Here is a 13,214-nt window from a genome sequence, read left to right on the forward strand (position 1 = left end):
GTTCTCAAGGAACTGGCAGATGTGATATCGGAACCACTGAACTATATTTTTCAAAGATCCTGGAACATAGGGGAACTACCAGAGGACTGGAAAAGAGCTGATGTAGTTCCCATCCTCAATCTTATTGCATTCTTTGACCAAGTGACAAAATTAGTGGATTACAGGAATGCTGTGGACATAATTTACTTGGACTTCAGTAAGGCATTTGATAAAGTAGATCACAACCTACTACTCGATAAGATAGAAAAATGTGGGGTAGACAGAATCACCACGAGATGGATCCGTAGCTGGCTGACTGGCCGTACTCAGTGAGTGGTCCTCAATGGAACTGCATCTATATGGAGGGAAGTGTGTAGTGGGGTGCCCCAGGGCTCTGTTCTGGGCCCAGTGCTCTTCAACATCATCAACAATTTGGACGAAGGGATAGATGGGGAAGTCATCAAATTTGCAGACGACACCAAGCTGGCAGGAATAGCCAACACTCCAGAAGACTGGCTTAGGATACACAAGGATCTGGACAGACTTGAACACTGGGCACTAACTAACAAAATGAAATTCAATAGTGAAAAAAGCAAGGTTCTACATTTAGGCAAGAAAAAACAAATGCACAAGTACAGCATAGGTGGCACCATGCTTAATAGTAGTAACTGTGAGAGGGACCTCAGAGTCCTAGTGGACAATCACCTAAATATGAGCCAGCAGTGTGCTGCAGCTGCCAAAAAGGCCAACACAGTGCTAGGCTGCATTAACAGAGGGATAGAATCAAGATCACCGTGAAGTATTAATACCACTCTTACAATGCCTTGGTAAGGCCACACTTGGAATACTGCATCCAGTTTTGGTCACCACGATGTAAAAAAGATGTTGAGACTCTAGAAAGAGTACAGAGAAGAGCAACAAAGATGATTAGGGGACTGGAGGCTAAAACATATAAGGAACAGTTGCTAGAATTGGGTATGTCTAGTTTAACGAAGAGAAGGACAAGGGGGGACATGATAGCAGTATTCAAATATCTCAGGGGCTGCCATAAAGAAGAGGGAATCAAGCTATTTTCCAAAGCACCTGAAGGCAGGACAAGAAGCAACGGGTGGAAACTAATCAAGGAGAGAAGCAACCTAGAACTAAGGAGAAACTTCCTGACAGTGAGAACAATTAATCAGTGGAACAACCTGCCTCCAGAAGCAGTAAATGCTCCAACAGTGGAAGTTTTTTTTTTTTTTTTTTATTGAAAATTTTTAACATTTTACAAAATAAATCCCCTCCCCAAACCCGCCCACCCACCCATACCCTCCCCCAGCCCCAAACCTCCCTAACCCTCCCCTGAACCTCCCAGAGTTGATTACAGGCTTATCCAAAATATTTCAAAAGAAAAAAAAGAAAAAAAACTTAAAACACATATAAAACTTAAAACACCTATAAATCCTAAACAATCCTAAATACCTTAAATTAAATGAATTATTTCTAGAAAATAATAATAGACACATTATAATATACTCTAGAAATCTTCTAATCTTACTTATAATATTATCCATCCTTCTACATAAATTTCTTCCAAGACCAATTTTAAACACTACTTTCTTTAAACATCTATAACTACAATATAAAGTCTAGCATAAATCATAAACAAATCTAAATACATTTAGTTAAACAAGTTATAGTCCCTCCAAAACACAAATTTAAACAATCAGAACTTGAAACATTAAAACAAACAAATTATAATCAATCAAAAACACAAATCTGAACATTACTTAAAACTTTAAACATTAAAAACCCCACCCAAACACTAAACACATTGTAATATACTCCAATCCTTCTAATATCATAAATATTATTATCATTTTCATAAACTCCCCCAAAACACAAATTTATACATTACTTAAAACACTCCAATCGTTAAAGTGAAAAAAAGAAGGGGGGAGGGGGAAAACCAAAATGCCTGCCTTTTAAAAATACAAAAAGCAAAAACAAAAAATCAGACCAGAACAATAATGTTTAGAAAATTAAACAACAAAAATTCCTTAAAAAGAAGAAAGAAAAAAGAGAGAAGGTAAAAAAGCCGATCGCCATTCTAACTTTCCGAAAAAAAAACGCTAGAAAGTCTGCCGATCGCCATTTTACCTTCCCTTTCAGCAAAAAGCAAAAAATAAAAAGAAAGACTATAACAAAAGAATAAACCTTTAAATTTAAAATACCTATAAAGTCAAGAAAAGCAAAAAAATAAATCCTCTAAACAACTCTGTCCGCTTCTTAAAAAAAAACTCACTAGATCATTTTAAACGCGGAGGTGGTTGCGAGGGCTTGTTTTGTCCCAAGGACAAAAGCAGCTGGGAAGCGGAGACAGTCTGAACTCCGTGGGAGCACTCTATCACCCCCAAAAAAGGAAAATTGGGGGTACATAAGAGGCTCTACCACTATTCAGACTACCCTCTGCCCCCCCCTTTGCCCGGGAGGGGGATTTTGAACCGCTGAACAGCTGATGTCTGCTGTTCATAGCGGTTCATTACACTTACCCAGGAGGACGGCTAGAAAGTAGCCGCCATCGCCCAACGCAGATCCACCGGAAGTCAGTGGAAGTTTTTAAGAAGAGACTGGACAGCCATTTGTCCGAAATGGTGTACGGTTTCCTGCCTGAGCAGGGGGTTGGACTAGATGACCTCCAAGGTGCCTTCCAACTTTACTATTATCGATCATCGCACAGTCAGCCAGATGTTCAGACTGGATTTGGCATTTTGTCTCCCTATCGAGTCCTTACCCAGGACCTGGGATAGGCAGATCTGTATGTTTGATGGTATTACAGATATCGTCGCAGGATGGAAGCAGTTCCTAATAAGGCCGCCTTTTGCAATTGACTAATAGCGAATTTGTCAATGCCAATTGTGTTCAAGTGGTGCTCCAGTTGTTTTGGGATTGCACCCAAGGAGCCTATGACTATTGGTACTACCCTTGCTTGCTTTTGCCACAGTCTTTCTATTTCTATTTGTAGGTCTTTGTATTTTGTTATCTTCTCCAGTTCTTTCTCTTCTATTCTGCTGTCTCCAGGCACTGCCACGTCCACTATCCAGACTTTTTTGTCTTTCTTATCGACAATTGTTAAGTCTGGGGTGTTATGTTGCAGGTGCTTGTCTGTTTGAATTCTGAAGTCCCAGAGCAGTTTAATTTTATCATTTTCTATGACTTTCTCTATTTTATGATCCCACCAGTTTTTGCTTACAGGCAAGTGATATTTTTTGCAGATCTTCCAATGCACCATTGTTGCTACTTTGTCATGCCGCTGCTTGTAATCAGTTTGTGCAATCATCTTGCAACAGCTTACCAAGTGGTCCACTGTTTCTTCAGCTTCTTTGCATAGGCGGCACTTACTGTCTGTTGCTGTCTTCTCAATTTTGACTTTGTATGCATTTGTCCTTAAGGCTTGGTCTTGTGCAGCCAGAATTAGTCCCTCGTCTCTTTCTTCAATTTTCCTGCTCTTAGCCATTGCCAGGTTTTATTATTATCTGCTTTCCCAGCTATTTTTTTCATGTATTGGCCATGTAGTGCTTTGTCTTCCGATGCCTCTATTCTGTTCTTCATTTGGTCTTTCTTGTAGGCCAGTTTGGTCTCTCCAGTAGTTAGTAAGCCTTCCTGATATACTAATTTCAGTGCATCTTCATCATTGTTCTTCAGATATTCTTCCAAAGCCATTTTTTCTTCTTCAACCATCTGATGTACTTGTAGCATTCCACGCCCACCTATTTGCCTTGGTAGATAAAGTCTATCAATGTCACTGCGTGGATGAAGGGCATGATTCATTGTCATTATTTTTCTGGTCTGCCTATCCATTGCTTTTAGTTCTGCTTGAGTCCAGTCCACTATTCCAGCTGTGTACCTAATGACTGGGATTGCCCAGGTGTTGATTGCCTTTATGGTATTTCCTCCATTGAGTTTGGATTTTAAGATCTTCTTCACTCTCTTGATGTATTCACCTCTAATCTTTTTCTTGACTTCAGTGTGCTTGATGTTGTCAGCTTGAAGGATACCCAAGTATTTGTAGTACTCTTCCTCATCCAGACTCTTAATGTTATTTTCGTGGGGCATCTTGATTCCTTCAGTTTTCATTATTTTTCCTTGTTTGATAGTAAGTGTGGCACATTTGTCCAAGCCAAACTCCATTACAATATCTTGGCTATATATACGGACAGTGTTGAGCAGCGATTCTATTTCAGATGATGTTTTTCCATACAGCTTCAGATCATCCATATAAAGGAGGTGGGATAGTCTGGCAGATGTTTTTGATGTTTGATAGCCATGTCCTGAGTTATTCAGTATTGTTGACAGAGGAAACAGTGCAATAACAAATAGTAATGGTGATAATGAATCTCCTTGAAATATTCCTCTCTTGATATTAACCTCTCCCAGCCTCTCACCATTGATCTGCAACTGTGTCTTCCATTGTGCCATCGATCTTTGCACAAATTTTCTGATGTTTCTACTGACTCCTGTTATTTCTAGGCACTTTATTATCCAATCATGGGGCAGAGAGTCAAATGCCTTTTTGTAGTCAATCCATGCACATTCAGGTTGGTCTTCCTTCTCTTGCAGTTTTCCAAGATCCTTTTGTCTATTAGGAGTTGATCTTTTGTTCCTCTGCTATTGGGGCGGTTTCCTTTCTGCTCAGGTGGAAAGAGATTGTTTTCAACTAGATGCTGTTGTACTGCATCAGCTACCACACCAGTTAGTAATTTGAAAGTTGTTGGTAAGCAGGTAATTGGCCTGTAGTTACCTGGTGTTGCCCCTTTTGCTGGATTTTTCATTATTAGGTAGGTTTTCCCAGTTGTTAGCCACTTTTCAATTTCTCCTCCTTGTAGTATATTGTTGAACTGTTTGGCAATGAGTGGGTGTATAACAGTTAGATGTTTCAACCAAAACCCATGCAGTTCATCTTCACCTGGTGCTGACCAATTTTTGATTTTCTTTGCTCTTTTTTCTACCATTTTTGTTGTTATTACTAGTTCTTTCATTTCAACTTCTGTTTTATTTGCATCCACCTCTTTTAACCAAGCCGCATCCTTGTTGTATTTCTTTGGGTTATCCCATATCTGCTTCCAGAACTGCACTGTTTCTTCCTTGTCAGGTACTGACTGATTCCTTGCAGTTTCTCCATTGATGGATTGGTAGAAACGTTTCTGATTGGATTGAAATTGGAGGTTCTGCCTATAGTTTGCAATTCGAGCTTCATATCTACTGATTTTCCTGGCTATAGCTGTTATTTGTTGCTTTATTATTTCCAGTGCTTCCTTGATCTTCCTTGTTTCTAAGTGGTATTTCTTGATTAGGTATTCTTTGGTCTTCTTGTTCTTCAGCTTCTTTTCTTTCATCTGTTCTAGCTTGCTTGCATGTGATCTTAACTTGCTGATCTTATTTTCTAGTCTAACCTTCCATTTTTCTGGTGCACTGTTTGTTTGTTTTTCTTTTTTGTTGATTTTGCATCCCAGGTATTCTGTTATAACTGCAGCTGTGCTGTACATTAGTTGGTTTGTTTCTTGCAGTGAATTGGTGCTTATACTTGATATTGCAGTATTTGCATCTTTTAATGCTTGTGCTAGCTGTTTCTTTGGAACAAGCTTCAATGCAGGTAGCCTTATTCTGTTGTTTTTGTGCTGTTCTAGATGCTCAGTTATTCTTTGTTTCAATTCTTTTATTTCTTTAGTTAGAGGGTTTTGTTCTTCCTGAGGAAGAGGTGCCTGGTTTCCAAATGAGAACAGTTGTATATCTCTGCTGGATTCCTTCACTGCCAACTCCCCCTGGTTTGCCTCTACATTCTGAATTACTTCTGGTAAGGCTTTGATTTCTTTGCCCTGGGTAAACCTTTGCAGTTCGTCCAATTCTGTTTCTGTGAATACTTTATTTCGTGTTATAAATCAGCATTGATCTGCTAGTCTCTGTTCTGTTATTTCTGATTCTGGATGTTGTTCTTTCCAGAACTGGTGCATTCATTTTAGATATCCTCTTCTTATTGGACTTGATCTGAAATAACAGATCATTATTTCTTTGTGTTCCATCACTGTGTATCTGCGACGGGTAAACACCTTTTCTTCCAGTAGTTCTGCAGCTGCTGGCCCTGGTTGCTCAGCCAACAGTCCTGAGTCCTGTAACCCATTTTTCACCAGATATCCAGGAACTCCGATATCTAGTGCGGACCTTGTTAACCTGGGTGACGTCCGAGCCAGTATGGCATTCTGCAATTTACGTCTCACCATATTTTTTATGGGAGAGACACTATTATTATTATTAATATTATTATTATTACTAATAAACAATAAGTTATTCTACTAGGTTCATGAGAAACAAGTTGGATTTGTTTAAAGCTAATATTTTGGAACTGATCTGAGTCCAAATATAACTATTTTCTTCATTACTTTTTCAGATCAGTTTTGAATTATTTTCAGATTCAACACGTGATAAAAGCCATTTGCCCTTTTACCATCAGCTTTTCCCCCAAAAAGGGATCTTCTACCCAGGAATTGTCCAAGTACTCCTCCATTTCAGATGGACCTTCATTGGTCTCTTTGCTTCAGACACAGAAAATGGAGAGAATTTCATGAGGACTTTTACTCCTTTGCTTGTCAAGAATGGAATTTGTGTTGTTACATCACGACAATTCTCAACAACTCAACTTACAGCACCCCACAATGATGTCCTCTCTAAGTGGAGACAAATCAATGTCTATATTCACCACATAGAATATGGTGCTGTTTTGGAAAGAATTCTTCCTTTTCATTTTATACTTAGGCGTTTGCCAGGACCCATTGAAGGGAAAGTCTGGATCACAACACTCCTTGACTTATTTCCATTGAGAGAGCACAGAGCTCTCAAATATATGAATAGTATCTGGACTGTTGATTTTGAGAAAAAAAAGGGGCCAATAAAAGATGCCTTTATACCCAGTTTCTTTCTGGATCCACCCTCTGGATATCAGTCATTTGTTTGTTCTTTTTCAAAGCATCTCTTTTCTGTCAAAGGCCGGAAAAGATGCACTGAGAAATCACCCCTGGAGACCCAAAAGAAAAATAACACGGTGTGGGCCATGAATTTCCATGGTTTTTACAGTGCTATTAAGACTCTGGACCATGCCTTGAATGCTGCATATTTCTCCAGATTTGTCAGGTGGAGAAAGGAAGGCAAAGAACAGTTGGGGGCTCCAAGGCTGCAGCCTTGGCAGGTATGGGGTTATGACAATTCACCAATTCAACAAATACAAAAGTTAAATTAATTTCAACAAAATCATGTCCAATAATAAAAGAAAGTCAGTCCAGAAATACAAGAGTCAGAATAATTTTGACAAAAATATAATCACTAATAAAAATAAGTACCGAATGAAACAATTAATACAACATTAAATTGTCTTGTGGCAATTTAATTTGTTATAATAAGATTGTTATAACAATCTAATTTGTTATAATCATTGCCCAGTATACATACAGTATATAGTATGAGAAAAGTAAAACTCAAATCTTAATAAAAGGTCTACATTGTAGCTTCTATCTACAGCTTTGTTCTTATAGGAGATACCATAGTTTGTCAAGTCCTAGTTGCTAAAATAAGATAATTTTCTATTGAATTTTAGTTATGCACTTTTTGCAATCAGGAAATCATAAATGGTTTTCTGGAAGCTTTGTTCTTTTGAAAAGAATACAGTTTTAAAGTGAGTTTTACCCACTTAATTATTATACCATCCATTCCTCATTTAACTAAGTTTCTAATCATCACAACAGGAATTGGTTCATTAATTGGTTCATTTGGCTTTGTTAAAATCAAGTTATATTACCATCATAATCTGTTCAAAATATATAATCAGAAAAGCGGGGGAGCCCACAAATGAATAATGGGCGTACAGAGAAAATTAGAAAGGATCCTCTCTAGGTAGGTGGGATATTTGTACTTTTGGACATGCACAATTGCATCACACTGTGAGATGAGTAGTATATAAATCTGATGAGACAGAAAGATAGATAGATAGATAGATAGATAGATAGATAGATAGATAGATAGATAGATAGATAGATAATAGAAAGAAATATAGATGATAGATAGATGGATATGAGAGAGAGAGAGAGAGAGAGAGAGAGAGAGATTCTCTTAATGTACCTTACAATAAATAGAATTAACTCATCTGAATGTGTTTCTAATCTCATCTACATGGGAGGAGATTAGCCTTGGTAACTTTCTTCCTCACAAATCTTTCTTTGTGCAATTTATTTGTGACTTGCTTTAGAATGTTTTCTATAATTGACAAATTTTATCCATTACATTATTTTTAAAACTTATATTGTCAATACATGATTGACAAATTTTGCTGAAATATTTTTTTCCATTTTTGAAGTTTGTCGTTAAACCTGTTCTCTTAACTAAGAATATTTGCAAGTTAGACCTCTGTAAAAGAAAGATTCAAATGAGAACAGACAAAAAGGGGTAAGTTGCCAGTTTACAGCTTTTGAAATTTCTGGATGTTCCCATTCCAGTTCCATTCTTTTCTGGAGAAGAATGAATTTTGCAATCTTTCTGACTATGAATTGTATTTGGACCAAAATGGAAAGGTAAAGGCTGATCTGAGTATTGTAAGCTGGGTGTTTCTCCCCAAGAACCTCATGAAAGTCAAACTGGCGGCTTTTGAAAGACAGAGACTTATTATCAACCAAGATCATCTGTCGTGGCTAAAGTTGCACAACAGGGTAGGAGAAATATTTCCTTCACTTTCTCAAGGGTTCCCACCCATTTCATTGGGCTAAGCCCAATGTTGAAATGGAGAAGCTCAATGTTGAAATGGAGAAGCTGCATGAAAATGGTAAGAGAAGCCCTCAAGTACTAGGGATTGTGGTTTGCTTCTTTCTTGTCCTCAAATAGAAACCAAGAAGGACAATTTGTTGACCAGTGCCTGAGTTCAGGTTTGGACTGAATTCGATGAAGTTAAATCAAGACTGGATAGAGCTCCTTTTGGTTCCTAGGAAATAGGATTCACCTTCTCCTGGTTAGGACCAGTGTCCCATAGAAGGGCAGGGTAAGAGGTTTTTAAGAAACCCAGGCCTGTCCAGAGTTATCCATTCCAGTCTTGCACCCAAATGGGACAGAGAAATAGGCCTTCCGGTCCTATGAAGGAGGCTTTCAGTTCACAAGGAATCATGATTGTTCTGCTCTGTCCTATCCCAAAGAACTGAAGCACTGAAACATTGAAATGAGGAATGAGTTACTATTTGAAAGGAAATACTGCTTAGATTTGGCCTTTGCCTCGTAAGAGGGCACTTCCTCTGAAAACTCATTGAATGCAATATTTCATCTTGATTGTTAGCTACTTTAAGTCATTCTGGGAAGAAAAGCAGGCTCCAAAATTCACTAATAACAAATGTGGGTTTGTTCTTCCATACTAGTTGTGTTATCTAATTGTAATTCTTCACAGAAAAGACCTTGTCTTGGATACCTAGCTGGGCCTTAGAAATATCACTTTCCCACACATGGCTCATATCTGCTGAGGCAAATTATTCTTTTTCAAGAAATTTCCCACGTGCTTCAGCAAAAGATTCCTGACTTACATTTTTTTAGGGACACACTTTCATGACCTCACCTCTGTTTCATACCCCTAGAGTTCTAGAAACTGAGCAGTCACTTTTAGTCTTTTTTCAAGAACATGTCAGCATGCCATGATGGTTAGTGCTAATATATTTTCTTTGGAATACTTTGTTTTCTACTTAGTCTCTTCCTCAGTCCAAATGTGTGGAAAATTGTCATCCTGGATTTGTGAAGCAGAAGCGAGAAGCAGAGCCAGTTTGCTGCTATGACTGTGTTCCTTGTCCAGAGGGAACAATCTCCACTCAGGAAGGTGGGTGATACCAAACAAAAGGATAGGCTTGTGGAAGTGGATTCACCCAGGGCATTTTCATTAAAGTGAAAGTTAAAAGACAGAATGAACCTTACATGCACAATTGTTTTAAAAACAGAATGATAGGAAAAAGACTTTGATAGGGATTGGAGAGTATGGCATATTAGACAAACTTTACTATGACCAGAGAAAATATCTCTTCTGGATTTTAGTTTGGATCTGTCCTTCCACATTTATCTTTCTAGGAACATCCGAGTTCTTTGAAGCTTAGAGAATTGTCTTAGGTCCATTTCCTGGAAGGATTATTGCAATGCACCCTACATGGACCTCCCCTTTTAGATCACTGGAAGGTATCACTGGTCCACAATGAGGGGACGTGGAGAATTATTGGTGCACCTCATGACACCAATATTACCACTGTTCCCAGTAGTCATTCCAGATTATTTGCAGGACTACCTTTCTCTGCCAGCCAATTAGATTTCAGAAGATAGGCATCCGCTGAGTCCAGTATGGTACTGGGTAAGTACCATCTGGAAGGACTCCAAAAGTGTGCCTAATAAGATGGACTGACTCATTGTTGTTGTTGTCATTGTGACGTCGTGTCCGCCCCATCGCGACACCATGGACAACATTCCTCCAGGTCTTCCTGTCCTCTATCATCTTCTGGAGTCCATTTAAGTTCACCCCTACCTCTTCTGTGACTTCATCCAGCCACCTCATTCTCTGTCGTCCCCTTCTTCTATTGCCCTCAATCTTTCCCAGGATCAGGCTCTTCTCCAGTGAGTCCTTCCTTCTCATTAGGTGGCCAAAGTATTTGCGTTTCAATTTCAGGATCTGGCCTTCTAAAGAGCAGTCAGGGTTGATCTCTTCTAGGAGTGACCGGTTTGAACGCCTTGCAGTCCAAGGGACTCGCAGGAGTCTTCTCCAGCACCATAGTTCAAAGGCCTCAATTCTTTGTCGCTCAGCCTTTCGTATGGTCCACCTTTCACATCCATACATTGCAACTGGGAAAACCATGGCCTAATAATCTGGATAACTTTGAAACTTCTGTAGATTATGCAGGAAATCACATTGGTCCTAGGATTTGCTCCAATTTCATAGACCTTAGCTCTACAAGGTTTAGAAAATGTTGTTCTTCCTATCTTCTTTCTGAGGAGATATTAAGAAACACATCCTGGAAAATGTTCAGCTGTTGTCCCAAGAAGTATTCCTTGAAATGTAAAGGACAGAAGTTTTAAAAAGTATTGCCTTTTGATTTTCTCAGGTACAGAAAAATGCACCAAATGTCCAGAGGATCAATGTCCAAATGAGGACCGAATCCAATGTATCCTTAAGATTATAACCTTCCTGTCTTATGAAGAACATATGGGCTTCATCCTTGTCTCTTTTGCCCTACTCTTGCTGCTAACTACAGGCCTTGTCTTAATCATATTCATCCAATACCGAGAAACTCCCATTGTCAAAGCCAACAACCGGGACCTCTCTTACATCCTCCTGGTCTCCCTCCTGTTTTGCTTCTTGACTCCTCTTGTCTTCATTGGTCAACCAAGAAAAGCCACATGCCTTTTCCGACAAGTGATTTTCAGCATCATATTCTCAGTTGCTATTTCTTCTCTTTTGGCCAAAACGATCACAGTCATGCTCGCTTTCCTGGCCACAAAACCAGGAAATGGAGTGAAGACATGGATGAGGAAGATTTGGTCCAATTCCATCATCCTTTCTTCTGCTGCTGTCCAAATTATCATCTGCTCCATCTGGTTGGGAACTTCTCCCCCATTCCCTGACTCTGATTTCCAGTCCCAGCCTGGAGCGATCATCCTGCAATGCAATGAAGGATCTGTTGTCATGTTTTACATCACCCTTAGCTACATGGGCTTCCTGGCAGCCATCTGCTTCATATTGGCTTTCCTGGCCAGGAATCTCCCTGGGGCCTTCAACGAAGCCAAGCTGATCACCTTCAGCATGCTGGTCTTCTGCAGTGTCTGGGTAACTTTTGTGCCCACCTATCTGAGCACCAAAGGGAAATACATGGTGGCTGTTCAGGTCTTCTCCATTTTGTCCTCCAGTGCTGGTCTGCTGATCTGCATCTTCATCCCCAAGTGCTACATTATCATTCTGAGACCAGATTTGAATACAAAGAAGCAACTTATGAGCAAGAGAAATGTAGAAATGTGAAACAGAAGAATTTTGACTCTCCAAATTTTCTAAGAGTCCAAACCTCGAATACAGAGCAAAATGTTCATCCATGAGTGGGCCAATGATTATGCTTGGAAAAATTAAAGGACAGTTGGACAATAATTTCCTCCATCCTTGTCCAACAATAAAAAATAGCTCTTTTGAGTAGTTGAGTTATCATATCTATCCCGTGCCTTTAGCTGAGCCCTGAAATCCCCACCAAGATATTTTAAACATGATGATTGTACAAAGGGAACCATGTCAGAAACAATTGTGTAATTGCAGGGGCTGTAAACATGCCATTATTTTAGTTGTATGATAGTTTATCTGCAATTGGAGTTTTTTGTCATACTGGAGTCAAGATCTCAGCATCATCAGTATAATACTGCATTCTAGCCACCCTGGTTCATTATTACAAATTATTATAAAGGTATGTTTGTTATGAGGAAGCAAGTGATTTTTCTTAGTGCAGATAGAAATGTGGGCACTGGGAGTGTTTAACTGCTGATTCTGCTCAGTTGTTGTGCCTCTTCCTATTGACTCCTACAGTGCATGAAGTAGAATACAAGAATGTTGTAGACATACCTATAGGATTTTTATAGGTGGCAAGCATGGTGACAATCTCAGAGGAGATGTCAGCCTCAGTGCCTGCAAGGACAATGAAAAGGTCCTTCTTCTTTCTACAGCTAAAGCTAGGAACATTGGCCTCCCCAGCAGAGAGCAGGTTCAGCATAGCATCCCAAGTCATTCTGGGGTCCAAATAATTGTCATGGAGATTGTAGCCCAGGTAGACATTGGGAAAGAGGTGGAAATGCTGATTGCTCTCTTAAATGCCAGAAGAAGGAGGAGGAGGAGGAGGAGGAGGAGGAGGAGGAGGAGGAGGAGGAGGAGGAGAAGAAGAAGAAGAAGACTAAGAAGTAATAGTAGTAGTAGTAGTAGTAGTAGTAGTAGTAGTAGTAGTAGTAGTAGTCATCTTTGCAGCAGTGGGTGGATGATCTCCTAATAAAAGCTAATATAAATTAATTAAAATAAAGAGAACCAAAAAGAAATAAAAGATAAAAGTTAAAAGTGCAACAAGAAAAGAAAACAGAAAAAAGAAAGATATAAAGCTATAGAAAAATAAAGAAGCACCATTTAATATTGTTCACAGCAATTAAAGTATATTTTAACCACTCTCTCTAAAGTTGCA

The sequence above is a fragment of the Crotalus tigris genome, unplaced genomic scaffold, assembly GCF_016545835.1.
Source record: "Crotalus tigris isolate CLP2741 ecotype Arizona unplaced genomic scaffold, ASM1654583v1 scf7180000023714.847513, whole genome shotgun sequence".
Classification (NCBI taxonomy): domain Eukaryota; kingdom Metazoa; phylum Chordata; class Lepidosauria; order Squamata; family Viperidae; genus Crotalus; species Crotalus tigris.